General features: G+C 38.5%; 1 protein-coding gene across 5 annotated transcripts in view; it reads right to left on the reverse strand.

Moving 5' to 3' along the window:
* ZPLD1 (zona pellucida like domain containing 1) overlaps window positions 1–9655 on the reverse strand; it is a 223256-nt gene extending 213601 nt beyond the window's left edge. For all 5 annotated transcript variants that reach the window (XM_023527319.1, XM_023527310.1, XM_023527304.1 and 2 more), the window contains exon 1: window positions 9439–9655. The gene's annotated coding sequence lies outside the window, so the exon portion shown is untranslated. The remainder of the gene's footprint in view (window positions 1–9438) is intronic.
* Window positions 9656–14298: the final 4643 nt, after the last annotated feature.

Here is a 14298-nt window from a genome sequence, read left to right on the forward strand (position 1 = left end):
ATAACATGTACAAACAGCACTTGCCAGGTATCAGGCACTGTTATAAGCACCTGACATATCACCATTTATTTCTCTAACAACTCAGTGAGGTGAAAACTATTGTCAACCCCATTTTATAGATGGAGAAAAATAAAGGATGGTTTGGCCTATCAATTCTTCCACAGTCACCAGTTAGCAAGAAGCCTAATTGGGATTAGAATTGGGGCTCTCGGCTCTAAGAGTCATGTTCTTGACCACTACACTGTCTACTTCCAAATTTTATCTGAAATCCTCCATTTTTCAAAAAAATATTAATAAACTTTTTTACTTATATGCAGGTCAAACAAAACTTGTCCAAGGGTTCAGCGTGGCCTGGACTGAGCCAGGACTTTGTAAGCTCTACCTTAGGGAAGCAGAAGAAAGGAGAGCCCAGTGAAGGGGCACTGACTCGGGAGTCAGAGAATGGAGCTTGTTCCTGCCTCTGTCTTGCTCTGGACTTTGGGAAAATGATATTTCCTTGCTAGGCTTCAGCATCTCTACCTTAAAAACTAGAAATCGAAGCAGATGATCTCTAAGGAACTGCCACTTCCGATATTCTATGAGTCTAAGGCACTCAGGAGAAAAGGAAACTCAAATCAAGAGAGAATAGTGGAAACAAAGAGAAGATGTCTAACTCAGACAGTGCAAAGGAGGTAGTAACAGGTGAAAAATAGAATGGAGGGCAAAGGAGTGAAGAAAGAGCAGACTCATGATGAAGAAAGGTTCATGGATGTTGACACTGGATCCATGAGCTCTCATAAGATTAAAGAAAATAAAGTGTTGCAAATAAGATTATAGGTGAAGAATATTTACTTGACTTTTTTTTTTTCTTTAAAATAAGGGTAGGGAAGAAACACAACAAAGCCAAACAGATATTAAAGATATGGCATGAGTGTGGAGCAGAAAATGTTTAACGTAACCTTTGCCAGTTAACTGAGAAATTGGCACAGGGTGAGATTTGGGGATGGAGATTGAAAGGAGTGAATCAAGAGTCTACAGAAAGATCCTGCGCATGTTCCAAAAAAAAAAAAAGTATGCTTTGCAAGCTCAAAATTAGAATCTGAAGATAGTTCACATGGCCCAAATAACATCTGTCACCGGGCCATCTGTTCCAAGTCACTTGACTTTTCCTCAGAAACTCTTTTGGCAGATGCAGATGACATTGTATGCTAAAAATCAGCCATGGAATGCCCTGAATATATCCTGAAAATTAATTGCTTTTTGAAATTCATGTATCTGGAAAGATTTTGAAGAGAGCCTTCTAGCAGCTGGGAGACAAGCAAATGGTTCCTGGATACTCTCATTGCTTAGGGAAGTCATCCCACCTCCTTCTGGGAATGGAGTAACCTTGAAATATGTCTTTAAAACCCTCGCAGGATATGAATTTCCTGTGAAAACTAATGCCCTTAATTTGTACATATATCGGGCCAATTTTCTTTTAATTGTGGCTCTTATTTAAAACAGGAATGCTAAATCAAAATGGAGATTCACAGGCCCCACTCTCAGGAGATAGAAGTTTTCATTTCTACAAAGTGCTCAGGCATAATGTAGACTGAGTCCTCTGCCGGACTACATTGAGGGGTTAACCTAAGGTCTGCAGGCACATGGAACTGCTCTAGCCCCTGATAAAAGCAAGAGACTGCAAATGGTGTCACTTACAACTTCAACACTTACAGCACTGATCTACCGCATGTATGTGAGAAGTGATAATTTTCCATTCTGAGAGGACATTCTTTTGCACCCAAGATATCTGAAGACCTTCTTTTTCTCTGACATTTTCTAGTTATTAGACATTTTCTAATGTTGTGCACCAACCTTCACAGTTTCCTTTTAGTCATCATTGAGTAACTGCTTTGTTCCAGGAAGATTTCTTTTTACTAGAGATTCAAAAGTTCACCCTTGTGGAACTTATATACATTCTGGACAGACAATAAAAAAATAAATATATAGCATATTAAGAGGTGATGAGTTTTTTTGGGGGGTGGGGGTGGCGCGTAGAAAGAATGTGATAAGGGAGTGACCCAAGTGCTGAGAGCATTGCAATTTTAAATAGGGTGGTCCAACTGGCCTCACTGTGAAGGTAAAGTTTGAGCAAGGATTTTTAGAGAGTGGAGGATTCATTTGGAAGGGAACCCCAGGCAGAGGGAATAGCCAGTGCAAAGACTCTAATGTAGAAATGTACTTGGTTTGTGGGGGAATCAGTTAGGAGGCCAGGGTGGCTGGAGCAGAATCTAATAGGGCAGCTCAAGGTCATAGGGAATCTTTGAGCCATTGTAAAGGCTATGATTTTACTCTGGATGAATGGAAATTATTAGAGGGTCTTGAGTAAGTAATATTACCGACTTGCTTTTTTATTAGATTTATTCTAATCTATTACATTGCTAGATTAGATACAAAACTGGTTAATGTCTAACAGGGCCATAAACCATAACCTTTGGGTTTCACCAGACAGACACTATTTACAGTTCCACTGAACCAAAGCTACAACAGAGAGTTGGGGTTATTTTCTCCGAAATGCATGTTTTTCTTTCTTTTTTTTCATTTATTTATTTTTTATAGTGACATTGGTTAACGAAATGCAGTAAGTTTCAGCTTTACTTTAACAGCATGTTTTTCATGTTTTTGTTTTAAAAATCAAATGAGCAGATGAAGTTTGAGTTTCACAAAACTCTAGCAAACAAGTGTGGTAGGACATTTTTACCCCATTTTATAGCTGACAAACTGAAGTATAGAAAAGCAAAGTGATGTGCTTAAGATTGAAATATATATATGTAGTAAATGTATATATATTTTTATCTAATATATACGTTTATCTAGTAGATGGCAGAGTTATGACTTTTTTAAAAAAAATTATTAACCATACAGTTTACTTAGAAACTTCTAAATAAACCTTTAAAAGAACAAAATATTTATATTCTTAAACTGTGGTCTTCTGATAGAGGTATTCAAATACCTCACATATGGTAGGAAGGAACTCACTTCAGTGGTTTAGAGGGCTCCATTGAGGGTTACTAATCCTAAAGAGATTGACCAGGTATTTATAACAAATGCAGACTCAAGAGGCAAAACTATGATTTGTCCAGTGTTACAGATGCAGTAGTCCTATATGTTCATATGTTTTGATGCAGGAATCATGGTTTTTTTTAACTTCTATTCCTAGCACCTGGAAGCACAGAATAGACATTCAATATACATAGTAGTCCTTGTTCTCTAAATGGAATTGTCTCATGTCATCTGCTTTGAAGTTAGCAATCTAACTTTTTGGTTCTCCAGGGCCTAGTGGTGCCTCTGTGTCCAAGCTAACTTAGCATCAGTGTCAGCTTTCATGGGCAGCTTGTATATACAAGGGAGACAGTAAATAACAGTGGTGGAGGCTTAGGCTGCAGACCAAAGCTGGATTCAAATTCCAGCTCTATCATGCACTTGTAACTTTAGCAAGGTGCTATTCTCTCTAAGCCCAGTTTCCTCATCTGTAAAATGAGAATGATACTATTACTTACCTCACAGAGTCATTGGTAATATTATCTAATAAGTAAATATTAGTTAACTCTTGACCTTAGAGCTTCCTACTGGTTCACTGCTTTTCCATCTTGTCTTTGTCTCTCCCCTCCTTGCCAAGTTTTGTTGTGTTGCTTTTGATAAAGGATTGAATTAAACATAGTCACAGCAAGCTGATTAGTATTTTCTCAAATGCTAGCCGCTGCCTTCCTTCCAGCATGGCTTCTTCTGCAAACTTAATGAGTATGTTCCTTGCACTGTCTTTAAGAAAATTAACTACAATATTAAATAATGCAGATGCAGGACTACTTCTGGCCATTGTTCCCTCAGTCTAAATGGTCACACTTTAGATAATTGGTTGTGTAATGTAGGTAGTTCTCTATTAAGAAACTGGATTAAAACCAGAAACTTATTTTTATGGGTCACTGTTGACTTGCTTTTTTAAAGTGTCTCTTTGGATGCTGTATTGAGGAGATATTAAGTTTGAGATGTCTATTAGATATCCAATTAGACATATCAGGTATGAAGATAGATACATAAGTCTGGAATTCAAGAAGATCCAGACTGGAGTTGCCACTTGGCAATACATAGATTGAAATCAAATCCATGGGACTGAATGAGATCATCTGTGAGTAAGTGAACAGAGCTCTAGAGCACTCCATTGTTACTAAGTCCAGGAAGATGCTGAAATAAACAGTGAGAGAGGAGGCAAGCATCTAAGACATCTAATGTCTTAGATGTTAATTAATAAAAGAAAAAATAATAGGACAGCTGTATCAAATACTACTGATAGGTTATTAAAATTCTCAATGGATTTGGCCATGTAAAGGCCATTGGTAACCTCAACAATGGTAGTTTTTGTAAAATGGACAAAATCTGGATTAAATTGGACTCTAAAGATTGGGAGGAGAGAAGCTGAAAATATGAAAGTATAGAAAATGCATTTGAGGAATTTGATGAAAAGTACAGTAGGCAGAGAATAAGTGAGGTCAAAAGAGAATTTTAAAAGTGGGAGACATAATTATGTTTGTTTGCTGATGGGAATGATAGAGTAGAGAAGGGAAATTGGTGATATAGAAAAGAGAGAAAATGGAGACAAGAAAGGAAATTTACTGCATGAAATTTCTTGAGTAGCTAAGCTGGGATCTGGTACCCAAGTAGAGAGCTTCGTCTTAGATAATAAAATGGATATACAATCTAGAATAACAAATGGAAAGACAGAATATAAGGGAACAGATGCTTGTAGCTGAATGGATAAAATGGGGGGACTTTGTAGAAATTCTATTCAGATGGCTTCAATTTTCTTATTAATGTAAGAAACAAAGTCTTCAGCTAAGAGGAAGGGTGGGGAGAGAGTAGTCACATATTAAAGACTAACTCTGATCTTCCAAGAAGCAAACATCATGATAGAAGTAAATATGCAAGAGATTTATTGGAAAAACACCTGTAAATAACAATAGGGGAGAAAGCTAGAGAAAGTGGTGGAGACTTCAGATGTCCACCTATGAAAAAACAGAGAAGGACTGGCTAGGAAGAGCATCTGACTATAATATAATTCTGAGAAAGTCTCAGCCAGCCAATGAAGTGTCCCCAAGTAAAGATTCCCAAAAGAGAAGTCCCACATCAGGCAGGAGTGTCCCAACTCCAGTACTACCACCGTACTCAGCCACTAGCTGGGAGCTAGCTGCCCAGGGGGAAGCATGGCCTTGTTATCAATGCCACAGTGAACCCAAAAGTGCAGCAGCTAAAGGCTTCCCATAACTTAATCCCACAGGTACTCTTGACAGGAGATCTGAGTGGCACATCTCCATGGATGCCACAAGGTTTGCAGAACGTGCAAAATAATCATCTGTAATAGAGGTCAATGAATGGCCAGGAGAACTGTAGTTTTCTTGGCAATAATGGCTTATTAATAGTCATGTTCCTGACTATATTTTTGCCCAGGTATATGCACTTGCTCAATTTCAAGTACAGTGTAGACAGAAAATTGGTTTTAATCAGGATTGAAGTTTTGACAAGTGAAAACAATGAAATAAGAGAGGGCTCAAAGTATTTGAGGCTGTATGCATGAGAGTGAATAATTGACATGGATATTAATCTACATAAAGAGGGAAATAAAGGAATGGGGAGTAATAAACAGTGAAAAGACAGAAAAATTAATAAACTGAAACCCTTGCTGGGATCAAAGGATAGTACTAGAGAGAGTGGGCTGGAAATATAGGGCACTAGAGGGAGTAATTAGATGGTGAGATATATAAAATAAGATTATGAAGTGGTTGTATTTATTGGAAATAATAAGGCCTAGGATATTACCAAGGAAATGAATAGCGAAGGTAGAGTAGAAGGCAAATCTTTATAACATCTGCTGTTTGGATTCTTGTGTCTATTTGTTTTCAGGTCCATATCTCACTTCATAGAAAGGATTTCAGGAGTTGGGGAAGGATTGGTTATGGCACAAAATTAGGGATTTGCAAAGTGGTATGAGAATTTAAATGTGAGAGATGAAGGGTGACCTGGGAGTCTCAGAGAGAGAGACAGAGAGAGAGAGGGAGGGAGGGAGGAAAAGGAAAGAATAAAAATCTGTAACTATGTATGATGATGGATATTAACTAGATTTATTGTGGTGATTGTTTTGCAATATATACAAATATCAAATCATTATGTAGTACACCTGAAACTAATATGTCAATTATATCACAGTAAAAATAAATAAATAAACAAACAAACAAACAAATAATAAAGCATAGCTAATAAAGCATGTCAGATATGTTATCTTAGTCCAAAAATTCTGATATGTAAGAAATATAACTGGTTTTTTTTCTTAGAATCCAATCTCTTTCTTGGGTCCCCATTCTATTGGGGCAGTCGAAATGTAATCTAATTTTCCCCAAGTTTTGTTTTCATCTAAATTCTAGACTCTTACCTAGTGCTAAGGTATGTATCTATGTGTACATGGTTGACATATACATGTGAGGCTGAAATGTTGCGTGTGTGTGTGTGTGTGTGTGTGTGTGTGTGTGTGTGTGTGTGTATGTGTCTGTGTCTGTGTGTATCTATAGTAGGAGTGGGGAATTAAAGAAGCAATTGCATTAGAGCTGCAAAGTCCTCTTCATACTGGTACCTGCTGACCTATCCATTATCACATCTCGTCCTTGGTGGCTGGTCCATCTGGGTACCTACAGAAATGTCCTTTGTTTCTACCTACATGGTCCCTTCAGAAACTCCTTCTGTGCCATTTTGGATTTTAAGGAATCATCTATTACCTCCATCAACACAATACAGTGTGAGAAACTCTATGAGGCTTCCAAAGGTCAATCTGGCTAAAATAATACCATGGAGCCATTTTCTCTATGTCTCACCACCTACCTAGAGTTATAAAGGAAAGGAGATTTATAGGATCTTTTGCTCTCAGATCTCACGAGTTATCTGGAGCTATTACCAAAGCCCCAGGCTTGGCCCAGAGCTTGACACAGGACCTTTCTCAAGAACCAATCCCCCAACCCTCACACACACACATCGCCGATCTTTCCTTATCTATTTCTATTCTCACAGCCCAAGGAATCCTTAGCAGTCAGGAAAGCAAACAGTGACAAGTTCTAGCCCTTACTTTTCAAGCCACCTTTGTCTAGCTCTCTCTCTTCCCCTAATCTTTAAAAGAAAAACAAAATGTCAAAGCTTTTTCTCTTTCCTGAGACAGTGAATATAGGCTAGTTATTTTTATGGGGTCAATGAAGAGACAAAGAAGGAAAAGAAAATAACTGGGGGAAAAATAACTTTGGTTAACATTTCAAAAATATCATACCCCACAGAATCGAGTTCTGAGTGAAGGTGGCAGGCTGAGCTGAGAATTACAGAGAAGAGGAGAATGGTGGGGAGTAAAGAAACATGTTAAGATAGAGAGTACAGTTCAACTCAATGGCTGTATTTTCTCAGATGTTTCCCTTTTCATGGGAAGGAACTTCTCAGTCAGGAAAAAAATGAGGTGTTTTCTGGAAATAAAATGAAAAAGAGTTGAAGATAGCTTACAAAAAAAGCAATCGACTGACTATGTACCATTAGCACATGAATTTCTCACAACAAATGGGTAAGGTTGGCATCATAATTCTCTTTCACAGATGAAGAAACTAAGGCTCAGAATTTGTCCAAAGTCACACAGACCAGTGAGGTTGCTGAGAAGGCTTAAGGTAAGTGAATATATTTATTCCTCAAAACTCACGGCTTGCTTCTTTTCTCATAATTGAGCTTAAAAATAAAACATGTTTTCAAGTACGTAATACTCTTATCAGTAATAAAATGTTCTTGTATCACTGACAATAGTTATCTGACTAGAGAAAGTGAAACCAGGACATGACTCAGCATGGGAAAGTGGGAAGTGATTTTGTGGGAACTTGTTTCCTATGCTAACCCATAGAAGACTCCAGTTTTGCTGGGGCTTCAGTTATTTAATTAGCAAAGCTTCAAAGCTTCCTTAGAGACATCTATGCCTCCATCACATGACTCCTAAGTACAGTACCCTTGACCCAGCCCTCAACCGGGAAGGCATGAGCACATACTTCTGAGGGGATCTGTGTCCCAGGGGTCAAGCTAGATGGGAGGAGGTGGAGTATGTTACAAAACTGTATGTAACCAGAAGAGCCAGAGCTGTGTTTTTGCTCAGTCTTTGGAGAGCACCGAAAATCAGGCACAGGAAGCAGCATCCAGCTCAGGAGTTTGGAGCAGATCAGAAACTGGGCAAAACGTCTGAAAACCAGAAGTAGGCGGAAGCAGCACAGAATTCAAAATTATTTTCAGTCAAGGGGAGGTTTGGACTTCCATTCTTAACAAAAAGTTAACAATTGGTGTGTTACCAAAAAAAAATTATTATGCTTTAAAGACCATCACCAGTGTAAAGATTTCTTTAATTTCTTTTCACTTTTAATAAAAATAGGTAATGCTAGGCATATGGTTTTATAATCTGACTTTTTTCCTTCATATATCATGAATATGCCCTTTTATTTCTCACCCTACAACAGTTTGGTTTCTTGCCACCACTGATGCATTGCCTGGTCTGACCAAGGAAACCAGTGATATAATAATTGCTAGATCTAAAGGCCACCTTCAATCCTGGCTCCCTTGACTAATCCTCCTTGGCCACTCCTTCCATAATCAAACATCTTTTCCTTGATTCCTTCAACATTCCTCTGTTCTGGTTTCCCATCCACCTCTGGTCCTCTTCACAATCATTTTCCTCTAATAACTCTTGAATATGGAAAATAATCCCCTGGAGACACTGCTTCTCCCCTCATTTTAAACACTTTTCTTGGACATTCTCTTTTATTCACCACCTATGCATTTTGACACACAAATTCAAAACTTCAGCCTTGTCCTCTGTGTCATGAATTCCAGACCCTTAGCTATAATTCAACCTAGATTTCCCACTGACTCATTATACTCAACACACCCAAAGCAGAACCTATCTCTTACCTGCCTTCTCAAATATGATAAGGTGTCTCCCTTTAAGCTTAGAGACAGAAATCTCACTTGCTCTTCACCTTGGTGACATGAATAAACACAGTGCTAACACTGAACTCAAATGTTATGTTAAAAGCTTTACAGACATTTTCTCATTTAATCCTTACAACAAATCTATGAGATAAGAAGTAGTATCATCACCCTCCCCTTACAACAAGGAAATGGGAGCCTAAGAAGGTAAAGACACTTTCTCAAAGGAACCTAGCAAGCAAGTGAGCTAACAGTCAGACTTAGCAGTTTGTCTCCTAGTGCCTGTGCTCTTAGCTCCACACTCCTTTGAAAAGACTCAATACGTCTGGGCTTTGCAAAAGGAATTTTTACTGAGAAACCATGTGAAAATAAAACACAATTCAAAATGTAAAAATAAATTAAGATGCAAAGCATAAACTGTTCAAATGTAGTAGTGTCCACCTGTATCAACCTGGCCAGCACGGCTTGGCACCCAGCCCTGGTTCCTCTTCTCACAATCCTCTCTCTAGTCGAAATTGGTCAGACTCTTCCGCCAAGGAAATTCTGGCTTCCAGATCCAGTGGACTTCTCAACTTCTTCCAAATACTGCTTATTAGAATCAGCCTCTGTTCTTTGATAGTGGACTTCTCTAATGTTTTGATTTGATCCTCTGACCTTAGCCTCATCTCCAGCAATAAGGAAGGCACTTTCTTACCTTAACAATGAGCTTCAGACTGCTCTGAAATTACCCCCTCCTCCTCTCTTTAGATGACTCAAGCCGTGAGACCTTGTATAGTTGATTTTTAACCCAAGGGCAGGGTTTTCAACTTTTTTCTATTAAATTTTCTCATAGTAGATTCAGCTTCTAATTCTAGCAGATCTCTTTAGATTCTAACTCTGTGATTCAACGACTTCAATATTCCCCTGAGTTTAAATTTGTCCATTTAATAATTCAAAAATATGTAATTTATTGAGTACTCATTGGGTGCTAGGAACTGTTCTAAGCCCTGAGGGTCAGTAGTGAACAAGACAGGCAAAACCTCCGCTTATGTGGTATTCACATTCAAGTGTGGTAAGGGGAATGAGTAAAGAGAGAAGAGCTGGGAAAAGGGGGCATCACAGGTGGTAAGGATAGAGAACACTTCTCTTGTCATCCTCCAAGAGTGAGAGAGCATGCCCTGTGTCTTTCTCAAGAGAGCCTTCTCTCTTAAATTGACAAAAAGTATACCCAATACCTAGTTGACTCTATGTATATTCTTTCAACCAGTTGTACATCTCTGTTGTCGATAGGAATACCCACTGGGAAACTGGCATAAACTGTCTGTTGTATTTCCTTGATTATTCTCCAAGCGCTCACTCAGGTGCCCTAAGTGAACTTTCATAACACCCTTGGGAGTATAACAGGTCTGACTCGCTTTACCAGTCTGATGTACAAACACAGTTACATCTAATTTTTCTAATTTATCACTTAAATCTCAACTAGTTTTCCTAAGAGAACTGCACACCAAAAGGTATTACCAAGAGATATAACTCTTACAAAGCCCCAGAACTCCTTGGGACCCTTTCGTGTTTACGTCTCTGAAGGGAACCACTTTTGATTTTTTAAGTAACTATAAAAATTTGATGCAAAGGTAACTTAATATCTCCACCTCTATATTAAAGAAAGGCTATAATGTTAAATTTTGAAAGTGTAGTATTTCCATTAGCAGTTAAGGGAGGGGACCATTTCTGAAAAGAAGACAAAACTGAAAAAAAATTATGAAGGCCTTAAACATTCCTAGGAATAGGTTTTAAAAGCCTTGGCTATGCACATAGTAATGATGAAAAAGAAAGTACAGATAAGAGATCTAGAAGACTGATTTACATTTCCACCAGAAAAATGGGGAAAATGCTCTTCTTTTCCACATCTTCCATTTTCTCTCCCTTTTTAAATTCACCTTCCAGAAGGGGAAGCCAAGATTGAGAGGAGAGATACTGAGATGAACTGAAATAAACTGTAGAAACTGGATTAGAAGAGATTGAGCTGGCCAAAAATATTAATCAATTTTAATTTGCAATCTTTCAAACTAATCCTAACATCTTTCCTCAGGCATTGGCAACCTACCCCACAGCCAGAGAGCCACAGGCAGTCTGCTGGGGAATTTCAGTGACACATCTCCATTCACCTGCCCTCGGCAAAGTACACTCCCACACCCTCCTACTTCCATCTCTCTCAGCCTGGTCCTGGAGGCGTAGAGCTTGGCACCCCACAAGGTAATTCCATGCAGTAGTCAGTCTTTCACCAACCAGCCCAAGCCCAAGATTCTCCTTCCTGCCTGCTTCAGGCATTAATACATCCTCATGCTTTATCTGATCTTGGTTATCAACTCTGCATGAAAAAAAATGAGACCCAGTTTATTTACATCTTAGAAAGGAGTTTGCTAATTAAAATACATTCTTAGAAATGGGATATGTGTTATTGGGCTTCAAATTACTTCATGTTGATTTTGTCTCATCTAGTCATCAAGAGTGAAAAATATAATATACCCACATTATTCAGAGGAACACAGCTGCACCCCTATGTTAGCTTTACAAGTGACTTGTAGCAATGTCATAGGTTTCAATCAAAACAAGGAGCCAAACACTTTAGTTTCACAGATATATGCATACGTTTAAACTCATCAAGCTTATACATTAAATACATGCAGTTTTGGGGGGTTTTTTTGGTTTTTTTGTTTGTTTGTTTTCTGCTTATTAAGTATATCTCAACAAAGCTGTTTAAGAAAAAAAAACCCATCATTTAAAATAAAGTAAGCTTTGACTAGCAAATTTTTCAGACTCTGTTGGGAAGTGCAAGTTTTTCTTGTGCACATTATAATAATAATAGTCACTAATACATACATATTTACAATATACTTTATACAGATTATTTCATTTAACATATGCAAAATTCCTATGAGAGAAACTATTTTGCCATTACACAAAGTCGGATATTTCTATTTTAACTAGTCCTTCAAGTATCAATAAATTTACTCTAGTGTTCCACTCTAAGGACTAGAAAAATGAGACTTTAGGGCCAGAAAGTTAGAGTGGACGGGCTTTCTCCCACATACCATATCCACAGGCATCTATCTTCCCTTTCCTGCAGCAGGCCTCATCACGTTCCACAGATAGAACCAAATGATTTAACATGCTTTCAGCAATTACATGAAGAAGCACACGATTAAAACAGCCTGTTATCGGAAATGGAAAAAAAAATGGCGTAGATGATAGAGGCTCTGTTTGTCCCTCTGGTGACCAAATCAAAGTTGTGACAGAAACAAGGAGCAGCAGCAAGGAAAAATTGCCTGGGATGAACAAGCCATACAACTAGGGAGAAATCCAAGAAAGCACACTGCTACGGCAGAAGGTAGGACGGGGCAAGGATGTGGTGCTGCTCAGTCCCAAGCGGCTGAGTGGGACAGAGTCTATGGTAGCAGCAGCAACAGACACCTCTTAAAGAGGCCGCGTCTGCGGACGGATTTTCACTGTGACAGATCTGCTCACTCTGAGCACCAGTGCCCAGTCAGCTGTAGGCAGGGGGCACCAGGGTCTTACAGGGAGACATTGTCAGAGGGCTGAGGTGAGACTTGCTCTGTACAGAAGAGCCGGCCATATCCATCATTTCCTGTTGAGCCCTCCCAGCTCCCAGTGTGCTGACACAGCGTTGCCATAGCCATCAAACTGGATAACAGAGGTCACTCTGCCCAGAGGATTCCTTGAAACCCTACCTCCCCCAACTCGCAGCACCACCCAAGCCATATCCAAGTATATCCTCAGCAAGTCAGGTGCTCCTTGAAGAGCAGCACCTAGACTCACACTGGAGGCAGCTGGCCTCACTTTCTGGTATGGTCTTTTGAGGCAACTATAAGCACAGCATCTGTGGATTGCTTGCTGAATCTTAACAGGTGGCCCCGGAGAGGCACAGACTTGGGCTAAATTTGGCCTGCAGCTGAACTCCTCTCAGGACTGTGCCACTGGACACCTACTTCACAAATCCACACTAATAAGACCAGGAGACTAAGGAACTTTGCTTAGTACATAGAAACAGACACAGAAAGGCAGCGAAAATAGGAAGACAAAGAAGCAGAAACCATATGACAGAACAGAACAGAAATCCAGAGATAATGGAGTCAAGTAATCTAACAGATGCAAAGTTCAAAACACCGGTTATAAAGATGCTCAATGAACTTTTGGGAAGTGCAGATAAATTCAGTGATAACTTCAACAAAGGGATAAAAAACATAAAAACGAAAATAGAAATTATAAAAGGGAACCAGTCTGAAATGAAGAACACGTCATCTGAGATGAGAAGTATATTCAATGGAATAAACAAAGTGAATAAAGAAAAGGATCAAATGACCTTTCTAGAGGATGGAAAAGCCAAGGACGTTCAATCACAATAGCAAGAAAAAAGATGCAAAGTCTTCAAAAGAATTTAAGGAGCCTATGGGACACTATTAAGAGTCCAAATATACGTCTGATCAGTGTACCTGAAGAAAATCAAGATGTTGAACAGCTATTTGAAGAAATAATGATGGAAAACTTTCCTAACCTAATGAAGGAAATGCACATCACATCTCTAGAACTAATTTATCTCTTGCTTAACTGAAACTTTATGCTTGTTGATTAGTAGCTCGCCATATCTCCCTTCCCAAGTCCCTGGCAATGACCATTCCATTCTTTATTTCAATGAATTTGACTATTTTAGATACCTCACATTAGTAGAATCATGCAGTATTTGTCCTTCTGTGATTGGTGTATTTTACTTAGCATAATGTTTCCAAGGTTCATCTTTGTTGTCACATATTGCTTTCTTTCTTTTCGAAGGCTGAAAAATATTCCATTATATGTATGTTTCCTTAATTCATTATTCATCAATGGACATTTAGGTTGTTTCTACACTTTGGCTAGTGTGAATGGTGCTGTAATGAAATGGGAGTGCTAATATCTCTTTGATATCCCGATTTCAATTATTTTGAATAATATCCAGAATTGATATTGCTGGATCATGTAGTATTTTCTATTTTTAATTTTACACAACCTCATACTGTTTTCATAATGGCTACACCATTTTGCATTCCTACCAACAGTATTCAGGGGTTCCAATGTCTCCACATTTTAGCCAAAACTTGTCTTTGTTTTTCGACAATAGCCATATCAAAAGCTGTGAGGTTATATTTCACTGTGGCTGTGATTTGTATTAAATTCCAATGTCATTTTTTTTTTTTACAAAAATAGCAAAATCAATTCTAAAATTTTTATGGAATCACAATGGACCACAAATAACAACATCAATCTTTA

This window comes from Pteropus vampyrus, unplaced genomic scaffold (genome assembly GCF_000151845.1).
Source record: "Pteropus vampyrus isolate Shadow unplaced genomic scaffold, Pvam_2.0 Scaffold1, whole genome shotgun sequence".
Taxonomy (NCBI): Eukaryota; Metazoa; Chordata; class Mammalia; order Chiroptera; family Pteropodidae; genus Pteropus; species Pteropus vampyrus.